The sequence below is a fragment of the Ranitomeya imitator genome, chromosome 9 (genome assembly GCF_032444005.1).
Source record: "Ranitomeya imitator isolate aRanImi1 chromosome 9, aRanImi1.pri, whole genome shotgun sequence".
In the NCBI taxonomy this organism is placed as follows: domain Eukaryota; kingdom Metazoa; phylum Chordata; class Amphibia; order Anura; family Dendrobatidae; genus Ranitomeya; species Ranitomeya imitator.
Genome location: NC_091290.1, coordinates 34,038,199 through 34,044,783, shown reverse-complemented (window position 1 = coordinate 34,044,783; position 6,585 = coordinate 34,038,199).

Here is a 6,585-nt window from a genome sequence, read left to right as displayed (position 1 = left end):
TGACGGTGAAATGAGAGGAAGGCACATACACAGTATGAAAACAGCTTCAGCAAAATGAGGCCCGCTAAAACTGGATAGCAGAGGATACAAAAGTAAACTGCGCGGTCAGCAAAAAACCCTTCAAAAAACCATCCTGCAATTACTTGAACTCATGTTCCAACTCATGGAACATGAGGAGCAATTACAGCCCACTAGAGCAACCAGCAGCAAAGAAACAATTATATGCAAGCTGGACAAGACAAAAATAAAGCAAAACGTGGAACAAGAAAATCAAAAACTTAGCTTGTCCTGAAGATTACTGAAGCCAGAAGCTGAGGTAACAAAACACTCTGATAACCTTGATAGCCGGCGGGGAAATGACAAGAAAGCCCGGTTAAATAGGAAACTCCCAAATCCTAATAGAACAGGTGGATACCAGAGACAGCAGAACACAAATCACCCAGTACCATCAGTAACCACCAGAGGGAGCCCAAAAACAGAACTCACAACAGCTGTGTTATTGTGACTGGACAGTAAAGCGTCCATATAATATGCTCATCTGAACAAGCCGTAAGTGTAAGAGCTGCTATAATTTTTTACAGAGCTGGGATACTGAGGCATTGCTGTGTGGGAAAATATTAATACATAATAATAATTATATTTGGAAAGAGGGAACAGGGAAGCGTTAGATTAATGAAGTCCAGTCATAGGCCAGTCTAAAGAGATGTGTTTAAAGCACGCTTAAAAATGTGGTAGCTAGGTATTAGTCGGATCATCTGGGAAAGTGCATTCCAGAAAACTGGTGCAGCACGAGAGAAGTCTTGGAGATGGAATTGGGAGGCATGGATTATGGAGGATGGTAATCTTAGATCAGTTGCAGAATGGAGGGCACGTGTAGGGCGATAGAGATGAGAGAGGAGATGTAGGGTGGTGCAGGACTGTGGAGAGCTTTGTGGGTTACAGTGATAAGTTTATATTGTATTTTGTAGTGAATGGGTAACCAGTGTAATGGCTGGCACAGGGTGGAGGCATCGGTGAAGCGGCTGGACAGAAATACGACCCCGGCTGCCGCATTCAGGATGGATTGGAGAGGAGAAAGTTTGGTTAGAGGAAGACCGATCAGTAAAGAGTTGCAATAGTCCAGATGAGAATGAATAAGAGCGAAAGCAAAAGGTTTTTGCAGTATCAAAGGTGAGAAAAGGTCGGATTCTCGAATTGTTTTTAAAGCTGCAGGAAACATGAGAGAGCAATTGATTGGAAATAGAGAATAATGAAAGGTTCTGTGTCAAATATCACCCCAAGACTGCTTGGGAGTTATGGTAAAGAAGCAAAAGGAAACAACAAAGGAGCTGCAGGGCTGAATTGGAGGTTGGTCGCTCTCCTATTGACACACATTGGCACACTTTAGTAAATAGTTGGCAAAATCCTCGTAATCTATAATCTTCTGCCCTTTAAGTTTCCTATGCTATCCCTCTCCCATAATTACTGGATAGATCAAAAACTTCATTAGTTGGGTCTGACTGATGACTTGCAGCTGATCTAAAAAAAACTGTCTAGCCCTGAAAGTACAGAAACAGCCAAGTGTATATTTGCTGCTTTTTCGTATTTCACATAAAGCATGATGGAAATGACCACACAAACAAAGCAACCATCCAAGATTATTGGGGCTCAAGTATAAGTCCACATCATTCTAATTTCCTTGACCTATTTGGTATTTTATACACTTGCTTCACTACAGAATTTGCATGGCATTTTTGTATATAAAAGAAAAATATAGGGCAAAATAAGTATTCGGATATATACAGTCATGGCCAAAAGTATTAACACCCCTGCAATTCTGTCAGATAATACTCAGTTTCTTCCTGAAAATGATTGCAATCACAAATTCTTTGGTATTATTATCTTCATTTAATTTGTCTTAAATGAAAAAAACACAAAAAGAATTGTCCTAAAGCCAAATTGGATATAATTCCACACCAAACATAAAAAAGGGGGTGGACAAAAGTATTGGCACCATTCGAAAAATCATGTGATGCTTCCCTAATTTGTGTAATTAACAGCACCTGTAACTTACCTGTGGCACCTAACAGGTGTTGGCAATAACTAAATCACACTTGCAGCCAGTTGACATGGATTAAAGTTGACTCAACCTCTGTCCTGTGTCCTTGTGTGTACCACATTGAGCATGGAGAAAAGAAAGAAGACCAAAGAACTGTCTGAGGACTTGAGAAACCAAATTGTGAGGAAGCATGAGCAATCTCAAGGCTACAAGTCCATCTCCAAAGACCTGAATGTTCCTGTGTCTACCGTGCGCAGTGTCATCAAGAAGTTTAAAGCCCATGGCGCTGTGGCTAACCACCCTAAATGTGGACGGAAAAGAAAAATTGACAAGAGATTTCAACGCAAGATTGTGCGGATGTTGGATAAAGAACCTAGACTAACATCCAACAAGTTCAAGCTGCCCTGCAGTCCGAGGGTACAACAGTGTCAACCCGTACTATCCATCGGCGTCTGAATGAAAAGGGACTGTATGGTAGGAGACCCAGGAAGACCCCACTTCTTACCCCGAGACATAAAAAAGCCAGGCTGGAGTTTGCCAAAACTTACCTGAAAAAGCCTAAAACGTTTTGGAAGAATGTTCTCTGGTCAGATGAGACAAAAGTAGAGCTTTTTGGGCAAAGGCATCAACATAGAGTTTACAGGAGAAAAAAGAGGCATTCAAAGAAAAGAACACGGTCCCTACAGTCAAACATGACGGAGGTTCCCTGATGTTTTGGGGGTTGCTTTGCTGCCTCTGGCACTGGACTGCTTGACCGTGTGCATGGCATTATGAAGTCTGAAGACTACCAACAAATTTTGCAGCATAATGTAGACCCAGTGTGAGAAAGCTGGGTCTCCCTCAGAGGTCATGGGTCTTCCAGCAGGACAATGACCCAAAACACACTTCAAAAAGCACTAGAAAATGGTTTGAGAGAAAGCACTGGAGACTTCTAAGGTGGCCAGCAATGAGTCCAGACCTGAATCCCATAGAACACCTGTGGAGAGATCTAAAAATGGCAGTTTGGAGAAGGCACCCTCTGTTATGTTTGCTAATGACAGGTGTTATGAAGGCAATCCAGAAACACAGTGTGCTAGCGATCAGAGCGCACACAGTGATCTGACAAATACCCAAAAATACAAGAACGAGCTCTGAGACGTGGAAACTCTGTAGACTGCACACCTGATCCTATCCTAAACACAACTAAAAGCGGCTGTGGATTGCGCCTAACAACTACCTAGGCAACTCGGCACAGCCTAAGAAACTAGCTAGCCTGAAGATAGAAAAATAGGCCTGACTTGCCCCAGAGAAATTCCCCAAAGGAAAAGGCAGCCCCCCACATATAATGACTGTGAGTAAGATGAAAAGACAAAACGTAGGGATGAAATAGATTCAGCAAAGTGGGGCCCGATATTCTAGGACAGAGCGAGGACAGTAAAGCGAACTTTGCAGTCTACAAAAAACCCTAAAGCAAAACCACGCAAAGGGGGCAAAAAAAAACCACCGTGCCGAACTAACGGCACGGCGGTACACCCTTTGCGTCCCAGAGCTTCCAGCAAAACAAAAGACAAGCTGGACAGAAAAAAAGCAACAAAAAGCAAAAGGCACTTAGCTATACAGAGCAGCAGGTCACAGGAACAATCAGGAGAAGCTCAGATCCAACACTGAAACATTGACAAGGAGCCAGGATAGCAGCATCAGGCGGAGTTAAGTAATGAAGCAGTTAACGAGCTCACCAGAACACCTGAGGGAGGAAGCTCAGAAGCTGCAGTACCACTTGTGACCACAGGAGTGAATTCAGCCACAGAATTCACAACAGTACCCCCCCCTTGAGGAGGGGTCACCGAACCCTCACCAGAGCCCCCAGGCCGACCAGGATGAGCCGCATGAAAGGCACGAACAAGATCGGAAGCATGAACATCAGAGGCAAAAACCCAGGAATTATCTTCCTGAGCATAACCCTTCCATTTAACCAGATACTGGAGTTTCCGTCTAGAAACACGAGAATCCAAAATCTTCTCCACAATATACTCCAATTCCCCCTCCACCAAAACCGGGGCAGGAAGCTCAACAGATGGAACCATAGGTGCCACGTATCTCCGCAACAACGACCTATGGAATACATTATGTATGGAAAAGGAGTCTGGGAGGGTCAAACGAAAAGACACAGGATTGAGAACCTCAGAAATCCTATACGGACCAATAAAACGAGGTTTAAATTTAGGAGAGGAAACCTTCATAGGAATATGACGAGAAGATAACCAAACCAGATCCCCAACACGAAGTCGGGGACCCACACGGCGTCTGCGATTAGCGAAAAGTTGAGCTTTCTCCTGGGACAAGATCAAATTGTCCACTACCTGAGTCCAGATCTGCTGCAACCTATCCACCACAGAATCCACACCAGGACAGTCCGAAGACTCAACCTGTCCTGAAGAGAAACGAGGATGGAACCCAGAATTGCAAAAAAATGGAGAAACCAAGGTAGCCGAGCTGGCCCGATTATTAAGGGCGAACTCAGCCAACGGCAAAAAGGACACCCAATCATCCTGGTCTGCAGAAACAAAACATCTCAGATATGTTTCCAAGGTCTGATTGGTTCGTTCGGTCTGGCCATTAGTCTGAGGATGGAAAGCCGAGGAAAAGGATAGGTCAATGCCCATCCTACCACAAAAGGCTCGCCAAAACCTTGAAACAAACTGGGAACCTCTGTCAGAAACAATATTCTCAGGAATGCCATGCAACCGAACCACATGCTGAAAGAACAAAGGTACCAAATCAGAGGAGGAAGGCAATTTAGCCAAGGGCACCAGATGGACCATTTTAGAAAAGCGATCACAGACCACCCAAATGACTGACATCTTTTGAGAAACGGGAAGGTCAGAAATGAAATCCATCGAAATATGTGTCCAAGGCCTCTTTGGGACCGGCAAGGGCAAAAGCAACCCACTGGCACGAGAACAGCAGGGCTTAGCCCTAGCACAAATCCCACAGGACTGCACAAAAGTACGTACATCCCGTGACAGAGATGGCCACCAGAAGGATCTAGCCACTAACTCTCTGGTACCAAAGATTCCAGGATGACCAGCCAACACCGAACAATGAAGTTCAGAGATAAGTTTATTAGTCCACCTATCAGGGACGAACAGTTTCTCTGCTGGACAACGATCAGGTTTATTCGCCTGAAATTTTTGCAGCACCCGCCGCAAATCAGGGGAGATGGCAGACACAATGACTCCTTCCTTGAGGATACCCGCTGGCTCAGATAAACCCAGAGAGTCGGGCACAAAACTCCTAGACAGAGCATCCGCCTTCACATTTTTAGAGCCCGGAAGGTACGAAATCACAAAGTCGAAGCGGGCAAAAAATAACGACCAACGGGCCTGTCTAGGATTCAAGCGCTTGGCAGACTCGAGATAAGTCAAGTTCTTATGATCAGTCAATACCACCATGCGATGCTTAGCTCCTTCAAGCCAATGACGCCACTCCTCGAATGCCCACTTCAAGGCCAGCAACTCTCGATTGCCCACATCATATTTACGCTCAGCGGGCGAAAACTTCCTGGAAAAGAAAGCACATGGTTTCATCACTGAGCAATCAGAACCTCTCTGTGACAAAACCGCCCCTGCTCCAATCTCAGAAGCATCAACCTCGACCTGGAACGGAAGAGAAACATCTGGCTGACACAACACAGGGGCAGAACAAAAACGACGCTTCAACTCCTGAAAAGCTTCCACAGCAGCAGAAGACCAATTAACCAAATCAGCACCCTTCTTGGTCAAATCGGTCAATGGTTTGGCAATGCTAGAAAAATTACAGATGAAGCAACGATAAAAATTAGCAAAGCCCAGGAACTTTTGCAGACTTTTCAGAGATGTCGGCTGAATCCAATCCTGGATGGCTTGGACCTTAACTGGATCCATCTCAATAGTAGAAGGGGTAAAGATGAACCCTAAAAATGAAACTTTCTGCACACCGAAGAGACACTTTGATCCCTTCACAAACAAAGAGTTAGCACGCATGACCTGAAAAACCATTCTGACCTGCTTCACATGAGACTCCCAATCATCTGAGAAGATCAAAATGTCATCCAAGTAAACAATCAGGAATTTATCCAGATACTCACGGAAGATGTCATGCATAAAAGACTGAAACACAGATGGAGCATTGGCAAGTCCGAACGGCATCACTAGATACTCAAAATGACCCTCGGGCGTATTGAATGCAGTTTTCCATTCATCTCCTTGCCTGATTCTCACCAGATTATACGCACCACGAAGATCTATCTTAGTGAACCAACTAGCCCCCTTAATCCGAGCAAACAAGTCAGATAACAATGGCAAGGGATACTGAAATTTAACAGTGATCTTATTAAGAAGGCGGTAATCAATACACGGTCTCAGCGAACCATCCTTCTTGGCTACAAAGAAGAACCCTGCTCCCAGTGGTGATGACGATGGGCGAATATGTCCCTTCTCCAGGGATTCCTTCACATAACTGCGCATAGCGGCGTGTTCGGGCACGGATAAATTAAATAATCGACCTTTAGGGAATTTACTACCAGGAAT